Source organism: Sus scrofa, chromosome X (genome assembly GCF_054392235.1).
Source record: "Sus scrofa isolate SSC_HxYL_T2T_F1_AM1 chromosome X, Sscrofa_HxYL_maternal_Yorkshire_Landrace_v2.0, whole genome shotgun sequence".
Lineage (NCBI taxonomy): Eukaryota > Metazoa > Chordata > Mammalia > Artiodactyla > Suidae > Sus > Sus scrofa.
Window position 1 is genome coordinate 7671529 of NC_139401.1, and position 23808 is coordinate 7695336.

The following is a 23808-nucleotide window of genomic DNA, read 5'->3' on the forward strand; positions in this document are numbered from 1 at the left end:
TCAAGGCAGGCCATACACACCACCTTTATGGAGGGAATACATTTTCATTTCTAAAACTGTCTTCTCCCATACCTCTTACTTCTGGGAGACGGTACACTACTGCAGAGGGCACCAGCTTGAGTCTGCATAGCCAACCTTAGTCAACAACCCTTGGCTACCATAGTTGGCCTGAGTTAGTTACCTTCCCAGGTATTGCTAGCCCTGGAAACCCAAATTCTCCCTTCTTCCATTGTCTAGTGACTTCCCCACCATTGATTGCCCTTTGTTAAAATGATATGTATGCTCCTGGGTCTAATTGCCGCTTTGGGGTTTTCATTTATTTCCTTTGATGCCCCGCACACATGTAAAATAATTAGCATCCGCAAAATCTGTACACATTTTCTTCTGTTAATCGGGGTTTTGTTGCCTGTCCCAGGGACTCCACCTAAAAGGGTCGAGGAAATGTTTTTCTCCTCCATCAGGAGGAAGAGAGCTGCACTAATTATCTTGGGGCTGTGACTGGTGTCCATGTGGTGAGGCATACAGTCACCGTCACCCCCAGCACACTTGCAAAGACTGGGCTAGCCAAGGGGGAGTCCATGGTACCAGCAAGGGCACATTCAGGCCAAGCCTGCCAGAGAGGGCTACCAGGTCCTGACTGGGACTGGAGTGACGAGCTCCCCAGTTGCCATGGAGATTGCCAGCAGGGACCAGGCAGATCTTCAGGATGCACTGGAGAATGTGGGAGCCAGAGGAGGCTGTATCCAGGCAACTTGACTCTTCCTTGCCATCTTCACTTGGGAAGATCCTCTCTCTTGAACAGACGTGTGCATGCGTGCAACGCACACGCATCTTCTCAGAAACTTGTACAGTGGTTCTGTTCAAAGAATTGACCATTGGGGAGTTCCCCATTTGGCTCAGTGGTTTAAGAACCTGACTAGTATCCGTGAGGATGCCGGCTTGATCCCTGGCCTCGCTCAGTGGGTTATGGATCCGGCGTTGCTGTCCCCTGCGGTAGAGGTCACAACTGTAGCTGAGATCCAGTGTGGCTGTGGTGTAGACCAGCAGCTGCAGCTCCAATTTGAATCCTAGCCTGGGAATGTCCATAGGCCACAGGCTTGACCCTAAAAAAGAAAGAAAGAAAGAATAAAAACTGACCATTGAGAGAAAGCAAGGAGATCGTCCTAACACATTCTTTTTTATTTTATTTTCCCCCCACTGTACAGCAAGGGGATCAAGATATCCTTACATGTATACATTACAATTACATTTTCTTTCCCCCACTCTTTGTTCTGTTGCAACATGAGTATCTAGACAAAATTCTCAATGCTACTTAGCAGGATCTACTTGTAAATCTATTCTAACTTATGTCTGATAAGCCCAAGCTCCCGATCCCTCCCACTCCCTCCCCCTCCCATCAGGCAGCCACAAGTCTCTTCTCCAAGTCCATGATTTTCTTTTCTGATGAGATGTTCATTTGTGCCGGATATTAGATTCCAGTTATAAGTGATATCATATGGTATTTGTCTTTGTCTTTCTGGCTCATTTCACTCAGGATGAGATTCTCTAGTTTCATCCATGTTGCTGCAAATGGCATTATGTCATTCTTTTTTATGGCTGAGTAGTATTCCATTGCTAACACATTCTAAACCAGATTGGATCAAAGTATAATTTTCTTCTGCAAACATGTGGGTAGGTATATATATACAGTTAGGTATGATATCATATAATACAGCATAATGTAATGATATAGGAGATAGAATGAAAACGATATAACTTTTAGGTTGAGTATCTTAGTTGGATGGAGACTCAATGAACTTTTGAGGAAATCCTCTTTTGTTTTGTTTTGTTTTGTTCCTGGTCTAGTAGAGGCAGTCCTTGAAACAGAGGACTATGACCTTGTCTCCTTTGTCGTATCTGCAGTCCCTGGGACAGGGTTGTCTATGAGCCGCAGTGTCCACATCACCCTGGAGGCTGTTAGATGTGCAGAGACTCATGCCCTGCCCCAGACCTCCTGGCTCAGACCTGCTTTCTCATGGGATGCTTGGGGGTGATTTGTATGCTCCTCAAAGTATGAGGCCCCCTGTTGTAACTGGTGATCGATCATGGTTTGGAGAAAGTGAATACATGAATATATACGTGAATAAATCATTGCATAAGTGGCACAATTAAGAACTAGCTAATGTAGGTCTTTCTTTACTCTGTTGAGGATGCTTACATTCGGACACTGCCTTACTGGCTTTTGCATCAGGCTTATATCCTACCAGGCTTTTTCCCAGACTGGGCCTCTTCGGAAGTGGTAATGGAGCTGGGTTCCTTTTCTGTGCCTTGTTATCCTATTCTCAGGTGAAGGCTTATTCTCCTCACCCTATGAATTTTAAACTGCTGGTTCTTAGAGAATCTAGTCATTATAATTTGAGGATTGATGCCTGTCTGTCATGCTTTATGTCCTCTTTTCATAGCTGCCTAGTCTGAGAATTGCCTGCCTTGGAATCCTTGCTATAATAGTCTATGTCGTGTTTTATTTGGTGATTGCATTGTAAGATGGCCCATATCCTTGTTTGCGGACACCTCGCAGGGTCTGTTTAATGCTGTGTGTTATTTTGATTTACATACAGCTTTGTTCTTACCAGCGTCCCATTGTTGTATTTTTTTTTTTTAATGTGTGAAATACTTTATTACTTGGACACATCGGAAAGAAAACATGAGTCCCAAATTTTAAAAAAAAGCTTCCGCTCTCTTTTTTTTCTGATTGCTATACAGTTGATGTACAAGGTACTAGTTTCAGGTGTAGAACAAAATGATTCCGTATTTGTGTATATTGTGAAAGGATCACTACACTAACTTCAGGAAACATCTGTCACCACATATAGTCAGTTTTTTTTCTTGTTGTGAAAATTTTTAAGATATATTCTCTTATCAACTTTCAAAGACACAATACAGTGTTTTTCACTATCTTATATCCCTAGGACTATTTTATGTTATCACCGGAAGTTGGTACATTATGGCTTCATCCCTTTTGCCACTCCCTCCCCTGTAATCATCAATTTTTTTTATTACTCAAACGAATTTATCACATCTGTAGTTATATAATGATCATAACAATCCAATTTCACAGAATTTCCATCCCACCACCCAAGCACATCCCCCCACCCCCCAAACTGTCTCCTCTGGAGACCATAAGTTTTTCCATGTCTGTGAGTCAGCATCTGTTCTGCAAAGAAGTTCAGTCTGTCCTTTTTTCAGATTCCACATGTCAGTGAAAGCATTTGCTGTTGGTGTCTCATTGTATGGCTGACTTCCCTTAGCATGATAATTTCTAGGTCCATCCATGTTGTTAAAAACGCTGGTATTTCGTTCCTTTTAATGGCTGAGTCATATTCCATTGTGTCTATGGACCACATCTTCTTGATCCACTCCTCTGTCGATAGACATTTAGGTTGTTTCCATGTCTTGGCTGTTGCGAAGAGTGCTGCAGTGAACATTGGAGTACATGTGTCTTGCGAGTCGAGGTTTTCTCTGGATAGATGCCCAGGAGTGGGATTGCTGGATCAAATGGAAGTTCTATGTTTAGTTTTCTGAGGCATCTCCATACTGTTTTCCACAGTGGTTGCAACAATGTACATTCCCACCAACAGTGTAATATGGTTCCTTTTTCTCCACATCCTCTCCAGAACTTATTGTTTATAAGCTTTTTGATGATGGCCATTCTGGCTGGTGTAAGGTGGGACCTCATAGTGGTTTTGATTTGCATTTCTCTAATACTGAGTGATGTTGAACATCTTTTCATGCATTTCTCGGCCAATTGTATGTCTTCTTTGGAGAACTGTCTGTTTAGATCTTCTGTCCATTTTTTGATTTTTTTTTTTTTTTTTGGTGTAATCACCAATTTGTGCTCTGTATCTGTGAGTTCATTGTTTTGTTTAATTTTTTTACATTCACCTGGAAGGGGGCTCATACAGTAAGTGTCTTTCTCTGTGTAACTTATTTCACTTAGCATCGTGTCCTTCAATCTGTCTTTGTTGTCACAAATCGAAGTATTTCTTTTTTCTCCCAGATGAATAATATTCCTCTGTGTGCATGTCTCTGTGTGTGTGTGTGTACACCACATTTTCTTTATCCATTCACCTATCAGTGGACACTTAGGTTGTTTCCTTCCACAATTGTTAGATATGAACTATTAGCTCCATGCCTTTAGCAAAAGCCTCTAAGATGTCTACAGCGCAAGGGCCAAGTGTGTGTCCTGAGTGGGCTTTTGGTCTGTGTCAAAGCCGCCCCCAAACTCATCCTTCTGTGCTGGCTCCAGGGCTTCCTAATCAGATGGTCCCTGTTGAATTACCTATCCTCCTTCCTGGTTGTCAGGCTTAGAACCGTCGCTAGTGACTGCCTGCTCTCATTCACTGGTGGATTTACGGAGGTTGGATGAGAACTGATGTGGGCTGGATGTGAAGGACATCCACGTTGGGAAAGCCCTGCTTATTCTGTCTTTGTGGTTCTCCCGTGGTGGATGGGTGGTCTTGTAAATCGCTGGTGATGAAGTGGCGCAAGTGGCAGCAGGGGTGTGGAGTGGAATGGAGCAGACTCTGCACTCCCGTTACACAGTTGACCATGGGCATCTATCTTTGCAGAAAAGGGGCCGTTGAGGATGGGCTGGAATCTCCTTCATCCTCTCCCTGGATGTGGTCTGTGTGGGAAATCCTCCCCCAGATTTCCGTCAGCCCAACAGCTCAAGTTGCTTTTATTGCCCACAGAGCAATGTGAAGTGGGACTCGTGGTTAGGTCATTTCACTGTCCTTGACCCCAGCGAAGAGAGGCTGCTCAAATACAAGACTAAGACTTCCTGAGCCCTGGTATGTATCACGTGAGAAAAATAGCCTCGTTGGATTGCTTTATCCACGAGTGCCTTCTGTACCCTTCACACACAGCAGTTCTTGCCTGCAGACCTGTCCCTTCAACGTTAACATTTTCTGTATCACTTGAAATGTTTTTTCTCAGATATTCCCAGACAAGGGAAGTTGTACTCTACAGAAGAAAGCAGGCCTTCTGTGGCCAGTATTTGGGAAAAACCTCTGTGCTTACTTTTCTGTAGGACCAAGCAATGAAGCTACTGTCTTTTTCTTCCCCCTGTAGTTGAAAACAACCTTCAAACAGAACAAAACAACATGACACAACAAGAAAAAAGTCACTCAACTCTTTGGCAAATACCATCACATAAAGAATGTATCTTTTGGGAGTTGCCGTCATGGCACAGTGGAAACAAATCTGACTAGTGTCCACGAGGATGCAGGTTCGATCCCTGGCTTCACTTAGTGGGTCAGGGATCCGACGTTGCCGTGAGCTGTAGTATAGGCCATAGACACAGCTTAGATCCAGCATTGCTGTGGATGTGGTGTAGGCTGGCAGCTGTAGCTCCGTTTAAAACTTGAACCTGGGAACTTTCATATTCCATATGTTTGGCCCTAAAAAGCAAAAAACAAAAACAAAAACAAAAACAAAGAATGTATCTTTTTTTTTTGTCTTTTTGTCATTTCTTGGGCCGCTCCCGTGGCATATGGAGGTTCCCAGGCTAGGGGTCTAATCGGAGCTGTAGCTGCCAGCCTCCGCCAGGGCCACAGCAAAGCAGGATCCGAGCCCCGTCTGCAACCTACACCACAGCTCCCGGCAACGCTGGATCGTTAACCCACTGAGCAAGGGCAGGGATCGAACCCTCCACCTCATGGTTCCTAGTCAGATTCGTTAACCACTGCGCCACGACGGGAACTCCAGAATGTATCTTTTAAGTAAAGAAAAAACACCAGCCACTGCAAAGCTGAGTCTGGGTGCAGAGGCTGAGTGTTTGTCCTGAGTGGGGCAAAGTTTCCCCAAACTCTCTCCTTAATCCTTCCTGTTCCCCTAAACCCACTTCTTCGTAAATGTTTGTTTTTACCACTGAGCAAAGAAATTGGGTGTTGAGATAGTAGCTAAGAAAGTAGTGAGATTAGTCAGCTAAATAGAGCTGATCAGAGATAGAGATGGAGAGATCATTCGAGATTGGGAAGAGAACAGTCCTGTCAATGGGCAGTAGAAAGATAAATGTCTGTTCCTCCCTTATGTTGAACAGGCTCTGGATCTTGGTAGGTATAGCCTACTCATCATTCGACCAAACAAACCCACATACATCATACACACTCCAAAATGGCATTCTGTCTTGAGTAGGGAGAAAACCATTAAGAATCTTTGCAGGAGTTCCTGCTGTGGCGCAGCAGTTTAAGAATCCAACTGCAGTGGCTCAGGTTGCTGTGGAGGCATGGGTTCAATCCCCAGCCTGGTGCAGTGGGTTAAATGATCCAGTGTTGCTGCAGCTGAGGCACAGGTTGCAGTTCCATCTTGGATTCAGTCCCTTGCCTGGGAACTTCCATTTGATGTGGGTGTGGCCATTAAAAAAAAAAAAATTTGCATTTACCCCTTCAAGACCTTTTGTGTCCTCTAGAGCCACATAAACGGGTATTAATTATAGAGTACTCACCCTGGAAGATGTTTTAGACATCTTTTTTTTTTTTTTTTAATTTTTTTATCTATTAATGGCCACAGCCACAGCCTATGGAGTTTCCCAGGCTGGGGGTCTAATCAGAGCTGTAGCTGCCGGCCAGATCCGAGCTGCCTCTGCATCCTGAAGCACAGCTCATGGCCACACCAGATCCTTAACCCACTGAGCGAGGCCAGGGATCAAACTCAGGTCCTCATGGATGCTAGTCGGGTTTGTTACCTGCCAAGCCAGGATGAGAGAACTCCCGTTTTAGAAACACTTTGACTCAGGCCTGTTAGTTTAGAGAAAACTAAATGCAGTTAAGTATTATAAGGAAAGTATTGCATGGAGATGGGAATGTTTCTTAAGGCTTCTGGTGTGTCAGGCCAGTTTAATCCCTGGGAAATCACACCTTTGTTTCCATCAGCTGCCCTCGGATGTTGCCCTGTGGCATTTCTGTAGCGGTTTTCTTTGGATCACTGTCTCAGGGGTCGAGGGTTTATCAGTAGAGTTTCAAAGTGATTGGAGATAGGAAATAGGAGAGTGGAATTCATTGTACCGTGAAATAACTGGATTATGATAGAAAAATGGGGTAACTGGGGACTCAGAGATACAGTGATGGCCTCTTTCTCTAGCACCAGTGTCCTGCTACCTGTGCCCAGTAGGTATCCGTGGGTTTTCCACATGGAGGTGTAGGGGAGGGCTTTTTTCACCCATGGCACTGCTGACAGGTAGGGCTGGATCATTTTTGGTTGCGGGGCAGGGCTGTCCTGTGCATTCTGGGGTGTTTTGCAGCAACCATGGTGTCTATGCCTAGAGGCCAGTAGGAACCCTTCCACTCAATTTATGACTATTCAGATTCTCCAGAAATGGTCAAATGATCCAGGCAACCGAAATCATCCCCAAATGAGAACCATGGGTTTACACTTCCTGCCACCCCTTAGGTATCTTATTGGAGCCCTGACCTATGAAAAGAAACCATCAGCAATGGAAACTTCTGTTAGTGCCAATCGGTGGGAGTTGGGAGCAGAGAAAGCTTTATTGCAGGGCCATGCAAGGAGGGGGGTGGTGGCAAGGGAAGGGACTCATGCCCCAAACTATCCCAGACCCTCCAAACCAAAATTGCAAAGCGTTTTTTAAAGGCCAGGTGAGGGAGGGGCGTGGTTGGTTGTTGCAAACCTCTCGGGTACAGGCATCCTTTTTTCTTGCAGCTGTCCACAGAGGTCCTGTGGCGATGTTCCTGTAAACCTCCAACAAGATACATGTTATCCTTCAGAGAGGAGCTAAAGCAGAGGATATGGGGGAAGGCCCCCTAGGGTCTGGCTCGGATACACTCCTAAAAGTTTGGACAGTTTTTCCTAACCACAGTTGGGCGTCGTGTTTGCTTTGCAGAAATGTTGTCTCCGGCCATACTCTGTGTGTGTGTGTGTGTGTCTGTGTGTCTGTGTGTGTGTGTGTACACATTCCTTTTCTCATATTTCATCATGTTCTACTCCAAGAGGTTGGGCATAGTTCCCTGTACTGTAGAGCAGGACCTCATGGCGTATCCACTCGAAATGTCATAGTTTGCACCTACTATCCCCAAATTCCCCGTCCATCCCACTCCTCCCACTCCGTCTCTACTCCCCCTCAGCAACCACAAGTATTATCTCTTTCTCTGTGGGTTTGTTTCTGGTTTTTTTTTTTTTAATTTAATTTTTTAATTCAAAGTAGAGTTGGTTACAACGTTGTGGCTGCATTTGCATGGTGTAGGGGTGGACCGGGTGTCTTAGGAGCTTGAAACAACCTAGCTTAGCCCTGCTTCCACGTGCACCTCCGTGCATGGAATTTAAAAGAAAACCGGTCAGGGGTAGGGTGGGGGTGGCGAGGGATCCTGAACCAATTCTTTGAAGAGTCAGTATTTTAAGCCCTAAACAAGTCTTGGCAGCTGCTCACTAAGGCAGCTAGTATCTTGCTACCATTTCTCTTCCGATGACTCTCTAAAGAACTGTTGTGTATCTTGTACCAATTACTTGTACATCGCCTCCCCTTCTGTTCCAGTGGAACCATCATTATTTGTTTCCCATTTGGAAGGAGTTAGGGCTCTTTTGGATGTGATTTCCTTTCCCTCATTGTGTAATGGATCCATATCTGCCTGTTGCCACATTCGGGAAGGGGCAAAAGCGTGCTCAGTCGGGTGGAATGTGTTTCGTTATACGAGCAGTTCCCTATCCCAGCCCTGGAGTCTGTTCTCTTTGTGTAACAGCACATTTTATGCTCAGCCGTGTCTGTGATGGATTTTGTCCAGGCGTCTCTCTTGCTCACGAGTTGAGAGGGAAGGTGGACCCTACGCAGTTAATGCAAAAGTGCTGGGTCAGCCAGCAGGATGAAAAGAGGTGCACAGCACAGGTGATTCCTTCCCAATAAAGACATTTGTCATCAGAGACAAGGATCTGAGCCTGGAGAAGAAGGGGGTCTCAGTAATGCAGAGGGTAAAACATTACAGTATGCATACACACACACATGCATGCACACAACACACATGTCCACACAATACTTGTGCACACACTTGCACACACATGCATCACACATACATGCACATGTCCATAGAATACACTTGCGCACAAGCACACAGCTACACAGACTCATACAGACATGCACACACATGCACACAGTGCACTCGTACACATGTATGTGTGCACAGACATGCACACAATAAACACAGTACACATGTACACATACACACACTACACACAGAATACACATGCAGAGAATGTACAGGTGTGCACAGATGCATACATGCAAACACACAGGCACATCCACTCCTTTTTTTCCTCTCTTCTTAAAGGATGCTTTTTTTGAACACATAGGGGAGGAGAAATCTTTTTCCTCCTGCCCTTGGTTTCATGGCCAGAGCTGTGAATCAAATTGATAAAGACAGATTAACAAGAGGAAAAAAAAAGAAAAAAAACAGTTTAAAAGCACTGTGTTCAGAAAGAGAAATGTAGCTGAGGGGGATGATGTAGGGTAACCCAAGAAAAAGTGGGTTGAGCCTTCTGGTGGGAGGTGGCGGGATCTGGAAGGAAGGAATTCTGTCATCATCAGAGCTGGTCTCGTTCTGCAAGTGGGAGTTGCTCAGGGGCAAAGAAATATCTCTGGAGTAGCGCCCTTTCTGGTCAGAGACAACCTTGACACGTGGGAATGTCTATCCATGGAAATTTCCTATCCAAAGGAGAAAGGGGGGAATTACAGACTCTGTTTTGAGTCACTTAGAGGCAGATCAAGAGCTTTTCTGTGTTAGCTGCTTATCAATTGACTAGAGTTCCTGATGATCACTAGGCATATTTTAGGGTGTTGTATTCTGGTAACCTTCAAACAGCAGAGGGAGAAAAGGCATTTTCAGGCAGACCGGGACTTTTGCAGGCTGTCCCGTTGCAGAAGTGCATGAAACTCAGATCATCCACTGAGCAAAGGGGGACGTAGGCGTTCCTGTCCCTGCTGCACAGCTGGGCCCTGCACCTCTGGAAAGGGAGCCAGATTCCCTTTCCACGAAGGAGCGTTTGGATCCCAGGAGACTTTCTCTAACGAGCATCAAGTCCCTCCAACTGGCAAGTGCTGAATTCAGATGCAGGAGGAACCTGCCTGCTTGGCGGTCCAGGGCCAGGTTCCCAACACCACAGGAACCTGGTCTTCTCCATAAACACTCTTCCAGCTCATTTTTCATACTCGTAGCTCCTATGCTGCACCTCTAAAAAGTCTTCCTGAGGCTCTAAGAAGCATGGGGGGAAATGTCTTTGATGAACTGAAAGCTTCTTTCTTTGCTTCCATCCTTCACAGCTTCCAAGTACCAACGAGTTCCTTGTGTTTCCATTCTTCCCCATAGCCAGAGGAGGAAACATCAACAGTTCAGCCAAGATGTTTCGATTTGCTGAGCTCAGGTTTTACGTTGTATCTGGATGATGCATCTAGGGGCCCCCACATTCAGCTGTCTGCTTCATTGCCTAGTTCTTGCCTCTGTAGGGTTGTTCATAGCCCAACTCTGGCCCAGCGATAACATCACACCTCGGCAAATGAAACCCACTGAGTCATCAGGGCATGGAAGACCAGGCTCTCCTCTTTCTGTCCTAGGGACACATTTCACACATGAAAAGAGAGTATACCCTGCCGGTCCCTCCAAGTTGGCCCTTCTTGTCTCATAGTAGTTCTTCTGCCAGCAGAGGATTCCAACCACACGTGCATGGGGGCACAAGGTCACTTGTGGCGGTAGGAGTTTGAGGGACAGGCACACCCGGTGATGTTTATTTGAAGTCACTGGTGAGGGCTTTTCTAGGGACCCCCCCTCTGTTCCTGTCTATTCCTGTCACAGTCACACTCTGGGGGACCCCTACTCTCTATTCAGTGCAAACTTTGTTTTCTTTTTGTTGCATTCGGGAAAAGGCATCTTGATCAGGTGCAACTATGCTTTTGCGTCTGTCAGAGGGAGCCTACTCACAACCTGTTTATTCGCTTACCTCTCTCGATGTTCAAGATCTAGACAAACATTTAAATGTAGTGGGGAAAACACCAGGTAGCCTAATCCCAATCCACACTTCCAGCAGAATCTTAGCCACCCATAGTGTTGTTTTTCTATGAAAAATCTGTTACTCGCCAAGGGTGACTCTCGATCATGGTGCTGTTGTGATATAAATATTGCAACAGACATAAAATATACACCAAAGTTTTGCCTCCTCTGCTTTTTCTTTTTTGAAATATTAATTACTGTGAAAATTGTTTACATTTGTATTCCTTTACTATCATTTCTGAGTTGATATATTTAAAAAATGGACAGTTTTAAAAAATATTTTATTTTTATTTTTTTGCTTTTTTAGAACTGCACCTGCGGCATATGGAAGTTCCCAGTCTACAGGTTGAATTGCAGCAACTTGGAGTCTGAGCCATACCTGCAACCTACACCACAGCTCATGGCATTGCTGGATCCTTAACCCGCAGAGTAAGGCTAGGGATCAAACTTGAATCCTCATGGATCCTAGACGGGTTTGTTAACCGCTGAGCCATGAAGGGAACTCCAAGAGAGAGATTCTTAATGTCATGAGGAAATTGTTACTGAATCAGACTTGGGTCCATTCTTCTACACGCAGTATAGACAATCTCCTGACACCACGTGGTGCTGAAGGAAAATTCCACATTTACTGTGGGGCACCAAGCAAGGAGAATGGGCAGCTTGTGCTCAAAAAACCTGAACTCCTCGATAGGTTTCAGACAAAGGTTTTAAGGGTTGGGTCGAGGGAGTAAGGTTATGGGGTGTGGGACCAGCTCATGGACATTCTTCCAATTGGTTGATGGTGAGCTAATTGAGAATCAACATCATCTACCTCCTGGTTCCAGCAGGTCCTAGGGTCTTTGTGCTGGTGGTCAGCATGCAGTTAACTTCTCCCACCTCGTGGGGGTTGCAGTATCTGCAAAACAGCCCGAAGGATATAGATCAGAATATTATCCACAGTCCTGAGAAGGAACCCTTGACTTTGTTTAAGGGCTAAACTATTATGATTTTTGTCTGGCTTGGCTTTCACTGTGCTTCTGCATTTTCTCACTTCTCTATTAAATTAATGCTTTGGAACTTGGGCAAGGCCTGTGAGGGTAAAGCTTTTCTATAGACCAGAGTCAGGTAGTGGATGGTCTGCATTGACTGGCAAGTCCCTCATAGGATCCTGCTCGGTTACAGAATGTCCACGCTGGGGGTGCTGCAGTGATTTTTTCCTCTACATATTTTCATCTCCAGAAACTGGATTCAAGTGCCTGAGATCATTCCACATGTGGTGTGAGATGCACCAGAAGCTGAATGATTAGAATGATCTTTTGACTGCTGTGGTCTGATGTGTGTTGACTGATGAAATATAATGAAAAAAAATACGTGGCATAAGACACAGCTTTCCTTCCCCCCACCTCCATGGGAAAGAGGAAAAAAAACAAACAAACACGAAAAACAGACGCGACTGATTTAACATTCTTAGATCTCTGGCATCACTTATTTTGTCTGGTAAAAGAGGGGGGAAAAAAGATGAGGATACAGTTTGTGAGTTTTTGACAAATAGCCTGATACAGTGCATACTTTGCCAGGTCTGTCAACGTGAAATACTTTTGCAGAGAGAAATGGTGATATTTTATGTGTGCTTAGTTTAAAAATGGAGTGAGTTTCCTTGAAATATGATTTCCAAGTTTTGAAGTCATTATGTGTGAAAGCCCTCAATTCTTAGCCAAAAAGCCTTCCAGGGGAGAGATGGACGGGCGATAGATCAGGCCAATTCCTGTGTCCATCCTGCCTTGTCTGTGTTCAGTCAGCTCCCTCGAGAATTTTTTTTTTTTAATCACTGCTCATGTCCATTTTAAAGATCCCTTTTATAGAATTGTTTCTCTTCTTAATACCCCTTTCCTCTTGGAAGTGATTTTAAGATACGTTATGCTCCCCGCCCACCTCTTTTTTTGCATGTATAAGATTCCTGGCCATTCAATATTGAGGTTTCATTTTTTTCTCAGTTTGACCAGTTTCTTAAGCTATTAGAATGAGCTTGTGGCGTCATAGTGCCTAGTTCCGAGCCTTCCATCTGCCCTTACTAAATGGATTCTCTTAGGCAGGTGGCTAAACGTTCTAGATTATTTAGGGTTTTTTTTTTTTTTGCTCTAAAATGTGGATACGACAAGGACCTATTCCATGGTTACAGTGAGAATTTGGGGACTGTATGGGAAGGACAGCAAACATTGCATGGAGTGTGTGGTGAGTACTGCTGTTATTGTTATTCCATAGGCATCTTCCTGGCATTTGCTTTTCAATTGTAGGAAAAATTGTCAATGCCTCTCTTCTTGGCCAAACTGTTCTCTGACCCATCTGAGTCTGACTAGCTTCATCCTTGGTCAGGTCCTCCAGGAGTCCGGTTTTAGCAAAAACACTGGTTTAGCCCGAATCTCCCACCCTTGGTATGTGATCATCTTCAAGCCCCTCAAATCCCCAGTGCTAGCTGCTCACCGTGGCCAGCCTTTAGCAAGAAACTGGCTAGGTTTCTTAGCAACAGATGCCTCTACCTTCTTGGTCATTTCTGTCCACCCCTTCCCAGCCCCTTGCCCCCTCCCACTCTGTTTCTAAGCTTTCCTGGTTGTGTTGGGAGATGAGTTCAGTTTTGCTCCCTGACTGCAAAACCCCACTGCAGAAATCCTGAATAAGTCTGCCTTACTATCATAACATGTGTCATGCGCAATCTTTTATCTTAATCCCTCTTCCTTCCGTTTTCTTAACCTATTAACAATTTGGAATAGAACTACCATGTGATGCAGCAGTCCCACTTCTGGGTCTATGAACAAAGGAAACAAACCATTCTCTGAAAGAAGTATCTGTACTCCCCATGTTTATTGCAGTATTATTCATAAGAGCCAAAGTATGGAAACAACCTACATGTTCATGAACAGATGGGTGGATCAGAAAATGTGGTGTGTGTATATATACATACATACGTACCATGGGATATTATCCAGCCTTTATATCAAAGGAAATCTTGTCATTTGCAACAAATGGATGATCTTGGGAGGGTATTATTGACTGAAAAAAACACACAACATGAAAGTTGTGAGTTACGTTTTATTTTGCACAAAAGAAGGCTAGAGCCTAGGAGGCAGCATTTTCAATAGCTCTGAGAAACTTCTCATAGAGGTAGGGAGAAGGTCAGTGTATGTGCGTTTTTAGTGAAGGGGAGGTACATGCAACCAACAACACATCTTGCAGAAGGTCACTGCTCGCCTTGTGAAGCTAGTCACAAAGAATGGATGTCATCATTCATGATTTCAGTGCTTTTCTAGATGCAAGAATTGGGCACATAAAAATCTTTGCCTGAAAAGACCTAACTATCTAAAGGCCTGTTCTGCCAGTTTTCCCCAAGCACAGAGTGCCTCACTTCTGATCTCCGCCCTGAGCTCCTTTCAGGGGGTGATGAGGGTTGGCAGTGTGTGGTCTATGCACATGGGTTAGAAGAAGAATTTCTGGCATAGAGAGGTGAAGAGAAAGAACAGTTTATTGAGATAAGAGACATTGGAACTATAGCAGGACAACTACCTGATAAATTAGGGAGAGCCTCATTCCATTAATCAGTGAGAGGAGAGGTCTCAGGATACACCTGCTGACCTGCTGATTGGTTGGGGAAAGAGGGCTCTTAAGATACACTTGCTGGTAGGTTGGGGGTGTATAATGGCCCTATAGGTTGGGGTGAGGAGTGGGCCACATATCTTTCCTAGGAAGGGGCAGAAAGGAGCAGGCCAGGTTGCTTAAGGTGGAGGAGGGGACATTACAACTGGATGGGTGGGGTGATGATAAGGGTCTGGTCGTTCCGGTTCTGGCCAGAGGCTTTGAGCTCTTTCTCCTTGAAGAGGCCTTGAAGCCCAGCCAGCACCTGCAGCAGCTCATGATTTAATCCTTGTGGAGCCAGATGGCAAGTGCCACTTTTTAGGTGACAGTGTTTTGCGGAGTGAAATAGACCATACAGAGAAAGGTAAATACTGCAGGATCGCACTTCTGTGTGGCCTCTAAAAATGAAAAAATTAAACTCATAGAAACAGAGATTAGCATGATGATGGCCCTGGGGCCAGGGGTTTTGGGAAGTAGAGAGGGGTGGATCAAAGAGTACGCGCTTTCAGCTCTAAGATGGATACAGTCTGGAGGGTCCGTGTGTAACATGATGACTGTAGTTGATAACGACTGTACTGTAGAACTGAAGTGTGATTCCCCCAGAAAAAGAAAAAGGCAAGAATGTTTGGTGATGGACCTGGAAGAATCCTTTCATAAGGCATATGTGTGTCAAATTGTCTCCTTGTTCTTTTCAATAAATAGCTTATGGGTTTATTTTTCCATTAAACGTCTGGCAGTAATAAATAAATGCATCTTGGGTCATGTTGACCATATCTGCTATTTGAACATCGGACCTGCATTTATTCCTCGCAAGAAACAGTGGTTTGTGGGGTTTTCTTGAGTCAACACAGAGGAGCGACTTAAATTCAGCACTGATTTTTCAACTTGAAAAAGGGAGCAAAATTACAGCCTTACTTTGGGGAAATTCAAAGCTAAAGATGAGCAAACCACTTCCAGATGATACACACTCTCTTGACTGACCCATTCATTTAAAAAGTGCCAGTGTTTGCAGAGGGAGCCTGTGAGGGCAGGGGCTGAGGAGCCCTTTTATTAAATTTATTTACTTACCTGTTTCCTTGAGGACAACAAGGAAGATGATCCGTCTTTATAGACTCAGTCTCCAGCACTTAATAAGACAATAAATGGTTCTTTTTAAAACTCAACATATTTTAAGAGCTGTTCTCACGCACTTCTTCTGGCTGAAGCACCTGCTAGGAGTTCAGCCTCTGCTGAGTGGGTTGGGAGGTCCTTGAAATCAAGTGTTGAGGACTGGGACACTGAAGAGACCCTGGGCATGTTATTCAAATGAATAAGAGGCTGATTGGAGAGACCAGGAATCTCACGCAGGGAGAAGAGCCAGAAATGAGCACAGGGTCCCTGAGAATGATGGGGGCTGGACCAAGGCAGGAGCATGCACATGGAAAGGGGGGAGCACGTTCAAGGGCTTTCCAAAGTGTAGGAAACCGAATCAGCCCTGGCTGTTCATTTGTCAGAAAGTGTGGCAGGTGGGGCAAAACAAGAGGGAGAGAGGTGTTGCAGGATGGAGTCTGAGTTTCTCTCTGTCCAGGGTGAAATTGGGATGCTTTCGGTCAATCCTGAGGACACAGCGGGGTGCGGGGAGGGGGTGCAGGGAGGGTGCAGGGGGTGGGCAGTGAAATTTGAAGGTATCAAGGAGACTTCCAAAGATAACTTTAGAGATGATCACTAAAGAGATGAGTCTCTGGGACAGGCTGGGGAAATTGATCGAGACCTCAACCTGTGGATTCAAGAAAGTGATCAGCAGCAGAGCAGGATGTGAAGAGGGCCAGCACAGAATGCTGTGGGACTGGGTCTTTTTGGACAGGTTGGACAGCTTGATGGTAGAGGGAGTATGGAAGAGATGTCTGTGAGAGACCAAAATGGAGCCACTGTGGAGAAAAACGAGGCAGCACCAACCAGAGAGAAGGGAAAACCAGTGTCCTAGGCAGCAATTGTCTCAAATATACCAAGGACCAAGTTTCCATCTGTTTTTTGTTTGTTTGTTTGTTTCATTTATTTCATTATGGTATCATTGGCATGCAGTAAAAGCCTGTTGAAGTGTTTGGTTTTGTGAGATGGATAAATAAATACCATTGTGCAACACTGCTGCTTCAAGATAGAGAACAATTTCATTACCACTCCAGCTCCCCCCAGCTCTCAGAAAGTACTCCTTTAAGCATCCTTCAACCTAACCCTTGGCCGCCATGGATCTGCTCACTGCCCATACAGTTTTGTCTTTCCAAGAATGTCATGTAAATGCAGTTATACTATTTTCATGTTGCCAAGTAAAATTTGGGTCCACTCACCCATGGGCAGTAACGCTAGTCTCCTGACATGAGATTGCAGTGAAGGAAGTACAGCGTTTATTGTAAGCACCAAGCAAGAAGACAGGGCAGCGAGTGCTCAAAGACCAGAACTCCCCAGTGGCTTCCAGGAAAGCATTTTTAGGGGCCGTGTGAGGGAGGGGATTTGCAGGGTGTGGGATCAGCTCGTGCACAATTCTGATTGGCTGATGGTGAGGTCACAGGGTGGGGTCACAGGGGTCAACATCATCATCCCTCAGGCTCCTGTAGGTCTTAGTCATCAAACAGTTAACATCTTCCGTTTGGTGGAGGTTTTAGCGTCTGTGAAAGAACTCAGGAACTGTGCATCAGATTCTTGATCTAGGTGCTTCAGGGAGGAGGTAAAGCAGAGGATATGGGGGAGAGGGCTCTCTCTAGTCCTGCTCAGTGACAACTCTCCCCCTGAGCATCATGCATATGAGATTGGTCCATGCCGTTGCGTGCATCCGTCATTCCTTCTGTTTCATTACTGCCGTAGTGCCAGGCACCACAAATCTGTGTACCCGTCCCTGGCCCAGCGCCATGCAGCCTGGGTCCAGTTTTCCATCTGGTAAATTTAGTTACAAAAAATGTTATTGGTAACCATTGCAGCAGGTGTTTTAGTGCAGCAGAGGCGATGAAAGCCAGCTCTGGGACTTGTGAAGAGGAGAAGGTGATTAGAGATTAATATTTCAGGAGATTTGGCTGTGATGTGAAGCATAGCCAGAGATCTCTCGTTCCCATGAGAAATAGGGTAAAAGGAAGATTTTGTTTTATTAGAGGAAGGTAAGAGATACTCGAGCATATGGATACTCCAAGGGTGAATATAGGGTTTTGTTTTGGAGGGATTGTTTTGTTTTATAGTTTTGATTTGTTTTTTGTATTTTTTGTTTTTTGTTATTACATGATAGAGACACGCCTGAAAAATAAATTTAGTAATCAGCAACATTGCCATCTAAAGGAAACAGGGGTTGGGGGCATTTTTTTTTTTCCAAAAGCTTACTTATCACCTGAGTGATGTAAGAAATAAATACAATTATATCAAAACCACTAGCAGATGAAAAGGACATCCATGGTGTTCATTTTAAAAGGATGCCAGGATGCATCTAGGATATTCTCTACAAATAAAGAGTGATGGCTTGTTGGGGAAGATTTTGGAAGACCAAGAAAAAGGCACAAAAGTCAGGGAGTCCTGGATGAAGGAGTGGCTTGCTTACGTGGACCAGAATGAGAATGTGGGAGATTTTGAACACTGGCCTCTTTTCCCGTGTGGCTGATGCTTGCACCTGTGTCAGTGTACTTTGTATTCCATGGCTGTGATTCTCTGATATGAAACATTCATCTGTGGAATAAAATTTATATGAACCAGTGCAGCTTCCACATTTCGCGGACATTATTCCTCCAGTGATCCATGGCTTGCAGGCTAATTCCTGGTACAGAAATAGGTGTGTGTCAATAGCCAGAATGATCTTAAAGGTATAGGAGGTGTGTGTGCATGTGTCATGGAATCATTTTGTGGTCCAGCAGCAATGATCACAACCTTGGGAATCAACTCTGCTCCAGACAAACTTTAAAAAAAAAAAAGGTACAGGAGTGAAGGGAGCTCCCACATAAGTTAGGATGAGGTAGCACTTACACCAGGAATAATTCCTTAGCTCTGAGTTCTAATTACAAAGCATCAAGGTCTACTCCACTATTTTACTAAAGGATGCGATTCAGTAATTCACAGATTATCAACTTTAGTTCCCATGGTTAATTTTCAACATCTTCAGTTTGTTGAAATCACTGTCTACTGTTATTCTATATTTTCAGTCCATAGTTTATAATCACTGTCTACTGTTATTCTATATTGTCAGTCCATAGTTTATATTTTCAGTCCACTGTCTACTGTTTTTCTATATTTTCAGTCCATAGTTTATAAAAGCTAAGGATGCAGTGACAGCTTGTAGGTAGATCATTATGTGATGAGTGTAAAAGGTTTCAGCCAATCGTTTCATGATGATCTTTCCTAAATGAAACTTTCTACCTGCTTTCCTTTTTATGATATATCTTATTCAAGAATAAACAGAATTATCATCTCCAGCTTGCCAAGCAGAACCAGATAGTTGCCTTTGAAGAAAAGCCCACACATCTCAAAAAGGTGGCCCCAGAATCTAATGGTCAGAGAATGAGAAGGGCTGGGTGTGGGTTTGGGGTGTATCACCGATGAGGTGGTACCCTGTTAGTTTTTGTCTGTGGCCCAGTAATTTCTCTTGTCAGCCTCAGGGGCACATCAAAGCTGCTATCTCTTGATTATCTGTTCATGCATTGATATCCCCCATTAAACATGAACTTCAAGAGGATAGGATTGTATTTCCTTCACTTTGAAGGAAGCTCTAAGCCGCTGTCACTTAGAAGGTGATGTCCTAAGACCGTGGGAGATGAGTGTATGGACAGGGAAGGAGTGGTGGACTCACTTTCCAATTAGTGTTGATTCTTGTAGACTGACTGCACTCACTTTGTCTTTGTCCCAACCTGCTGTACTGGGAGTAGGAGGAAGATGGCTGGGAAATACTAGAGCCCGAGGCCATTCAAAGAAGAGCATCGGGGGCTGCCTGGCAGACACCTGTGCGGAGAGGTGGCATGATGAGAGAGAAAGGATGCCGCCTGTGTGAGATGCAGGCTTGGGTACCAGTTCTCACTCTGCCACTTTCTAGCTGTGCGAGTTGGCTAACTCTACAAAGGGTAGTTTGCTTGGACCAGCAGCATCTTCATCACCTGGGAGGGAGCTTTTGAGAAAAGCAGCCTCTCAGAGTTCCCACTGTGGCCCCCGATGAGGTCTTCATGAGGAGGCGGGTTCGATCCCTGACATTGCTCGGTGGTTTAAGGACGCGGCATTGCTGCAAGCTGCGGCGTAGGTTACCAAAGAGACTAGGATCCGGCATTGCCCCGGCTGAGGTGTAGGCCAAGCAGTTGCAGCTCCAGTTCAACCCTGGCCTGGGAACTTCCATGTGCTGCAGGTGCAGTAGTTTAAACAACCAAATAAAAGAAGAAATGCAGACTCAGGTGCCACCCCAGAGCCCCTGAAACAGAATCTGAACAGTAACTACGTGATATGTGTGCACCTTGTGTTGGAACAAACACTGGCCTCGATGCTGTCAACTTCAGTCTCTTTCATTTGAAAAATAAAAAGGGGAGGCATGATCTACCTGTAGTGATAAGAAGGCTACAAAAAGGCATGTGAAATGATGAGTGTGTAGTGACAGCGCCAGAATAACAATCCACTGTAGGAGTTCCTGTGGTGGCGCAGTGGTTAACGAATCTGACTAGGAACCATGAGGTTGCGGGTTCGATCCCTGGCCTTGCTCTGTGGGTTAAGGATCCGGCGTTGCCGTGAGCTGTGGTGTAGGTTGCAGATCCCACGTTGCCGTGGCTCTGGCATAGGCTGGTGGCTACAGCTCCGATTCGACCCCTGGCCTGGGAACCTCCATATGCTGTGGGAGTGGACCTAGAAATAGCAAAAAGACAAAAAAAAAAAAAAATCCACTGTAGCAGTAAGTATGTTAGATATTGGACATGAACTACAGGGAAGGAAAGTCTCTCTGTGTCTGTCTGTCTCCCTCCCTCGCTGACTCTTTGCCAAGTTCTAGCAGGGGCGTTTCTCCACGTGTGATTTTACTTCAGTTATGGCAGGAGTTGTCAACAGAGGGCTTTTCTCCCAGGGGACGCAGGGTAATATCTGCAGCCCTCGTTGGCTGCCACGCCTGGGTGGGAGGGATGTGCCTGGCACCTGTCAGGTAGAGGCCAGGGAAGCTGCTAGACATCCTACTTTGCATAGGGTGTTTCCCTACATCAGAACACAATCCTGCCCCAAATATTAACCAGAGCAAACTGAGAAATCCTGAATTACGGCCATCTAGGGACATCTCTCTGTAGAAAGGACATGGTTTGCTAGTGGAGATAGAGACACAGGTGAATGATCTCTAGGTGTACTCAGAACTGTGAATTAGGATCATATGTATTACCCAGGAAAAGGAACCAGGAATGAATCGGAAACTCCCACAAATAATAATTGTCCCCATCTCGAAGCAGATGCTCTGAGTTGTCTCTCTAGTAAGTTCTGGTCTGCTAGGGGATTAGGGGTAAAAGCTGGGGGGTGAATGTTAGGGCATTTGCTGATGCAGGTGCAGTCTGCTACGGTGTATCCTGCAAGGGAAAGTGAAGCCAACAATGAGTTAATGTTTCAGATGAGGGCTTGTCACCTTTAGGCTCTTACGTGGGCTTAGCACCTGTTTGTGCTCATCTTCATCTCTGGTGCAGTGGGCAAATATCAACCGGAGAATTGTTTTGTTGACAGCAAATGGTCACAGTTCTGGGTCATAAAACCCAGTCTGGGTCTTAAAAACACGTGTCAAAAGGAGAGCGTGTCTTGATTTATTCCCTCAATTTTGTGCCTAAATTTCCCTTGCCATTGATTTTTTTTATTAATTTTAGGATATTTTGGTTGTTTATGTCCAAGCAGAAGACTGTCCCCCAATGGATGAATCTGTTTACCAGTAAATCAGTGAACTGCCAGCAGTGCTATAAAATAACGAATGTTGTTAGGATAAATCAAACATGGAGAATGCTGAGTATCCCAAGACCGTTTTTTGTAGGTTACATCCCCCAACTCCCACCTTGCGCCCATGAATCAGGAATCTCTGCTGGGTTTATGAGCCTTGCCAAGCACAAAATTCTTCTTTCTCCTGCTCAGCACATCTCTAGTAATAAATAGATAATTGGTTTTGTCTTGTCAAACTCTTTTTATGTCACTGTTGGCAGTTATCACATAAATCCATAGGTTTATACTTTCCTTTATCATAATTTTTTCATTAGTTTAACTCCTTTTTCCTTTCTTAGTCATAGAGCTTAGCCAAGGTAATCACAGCAAACTTAGCACAGATATTTTTGCTTTTTGTAGTACAGTTCCTTTGTTACCATTAATTATTTCCTGAATCCTGTAAGTGTGCTTACCATCTAAAGATACATTAATTTATAAATGCTGGAGGGGCCCTAGGGCAAAGGGACCCCTCCTACACTGTTGGGGGAAGAATGCACATTGGTGCAGCCACTATGGAAAACAGTATGGAGGTTCCTCAGAAAACTAAAAATAGAGTTGACATATGATCCCACAATCCCACTCCTGGCATATATTCAGACAAAACTCATCTGATCCTGCAATTCCACTCCTGGGCATATATCCAGACAAAAGGACAATTCAAAAAGATACATGCACCCCTATGTTCACAGCAGCACTATTCACAATAGCCAAGACATGGAAGCCACATGTATCCATCAACAGAGGAATAGCTACAGAAGATGTGATTGGTATATATATAATGGAATATTAGCCACAAAAAAGAATGAAATTATGTCATTTACAGCAACATGGATGGACCTAGCAATTATCCTGTTAAGTGAAGCAGGTCAGAGAAAGACAAATACCATATGACATTACTTATATGTGGAATATTAAAAAAATGATACAAAACCGAAAGCGACTTACAGACATAGAAAGCAATCTTATGGCTACAAAATTCCATAGTGAAGGTTGGGGAGGATCGATGAGGAGGTTGGGATTAACAGATGCACACGTCTGTATATAACAGAGATATACAACAAGGTCCTTCTGTACAGCACAGGCACCTATACACAAGGCTTGTAATAACCTATAATAGCAATGAATCTGTAAAGGAATATATACATACTCTATATGTTAATGTATATATGTACACATACATGCATATATGTATATATATAGACTGAATCTTTTTGCTGTACACCTGAAACTAGCACAACATTGTAAATTAACTAGGCTTAAATTTGTTAATGGTTAAATAATAAAATAAGGATACATTGTTTCTTCCTTCCACAGAGGACTCTAGGAAATTCCCAATAGGGAACAATGCGTCTGCTTCAGAGTGTCAACGTGAAAAGCTGCCATCAGCAAGGAGAATCTTCCTAAAACAGGTGAGAAAGGGTCTTGGAGAAAAAATTTTTGTACAACAACAATGTCTACCCTATGGTACACCCAATATTTGATAAACAGTGAAATGCAGGGAAATAGACCTGAAAATTCAGGTACAAAGGAATTGCGACATTTTTGGATAAAAATGCATTGAACATCTTGCAAATACTCAAGATAGGTCTAACCAGGTATTTCCCCTGCCTTAAAAAATCGACCCCATGTACGTTCTTCTTTCTCTGCCTGTCTCTCTTTCTCACTGCTTTTCTCTCTGTGCAGTGAGAACCTACAGTGTGCTGAGAAAATGTATCTTTTTCCTGCAGCTGGCTCTGAGCTTGACTCCTGCAGACAGTGAACGGCCCAGAGATAAAGCCCATCCCCACCAGGCCCCACCAGCAATCTTGTGGAAACAGAGCCCCTGTGTTTGCCTGTGGTGGGGTCTGCCATGTCTCTCTTTTAGGTGCTTGGCATGTTGAAAAGAACTGCTGAGTTGGTCATTGATGGAGACATGGCATTCTTCTACAAGGGGACAGGGAAGACCCCAGGGGACCCTGGGGCTACCGCCTCTGCAGGTGGCGCTCGCTAGCCAGGAGGCATGAATTCACACTCCCCCTGGCTGGGCAGCCTTGCAGGGCTCAGCTTTCAGGGGCCTCAACCCATTAATTAAAGAGCCCTCATGAGCAGACGCACAGCCTCCGGTCAAGACAGACTTGAACACGCGGTAACAGGTGCAGATGAAAGCTGGCACTCGGGGCCTGTGGGTTCCGTTCCTACTTCCTGTCTTGCTCCCTCTTACACAGTCGCCATGTCTCAACTAAAGATGCTCTTTACTTGTCCTAAAGTGGTAGCATGTGTT

General features: G+C 44.6%; 1 long non-coding RNA gene across 2 annotated transcripts in view; it reads left to right on the forward strand.

The window, feature by feature from the left end:
* The window catches only part of LOC102166006 (uncharacterized), a 316146-nt gene that overhangs the window by 102485 nt on the left and 189853 nt on the right, over positions 1-23808 (forward strand). For both annotated transcript variants that reach the window (XR_002340685.2, XR_014835081.1), the window contains one exon: positions 22863-22957. This is a non-coding gene — a long non-coding RNA (uncharacterized LOC102166006). The remainder of the gene's footprint in view (positions 1-22862; positions 22958-23808) is intronic.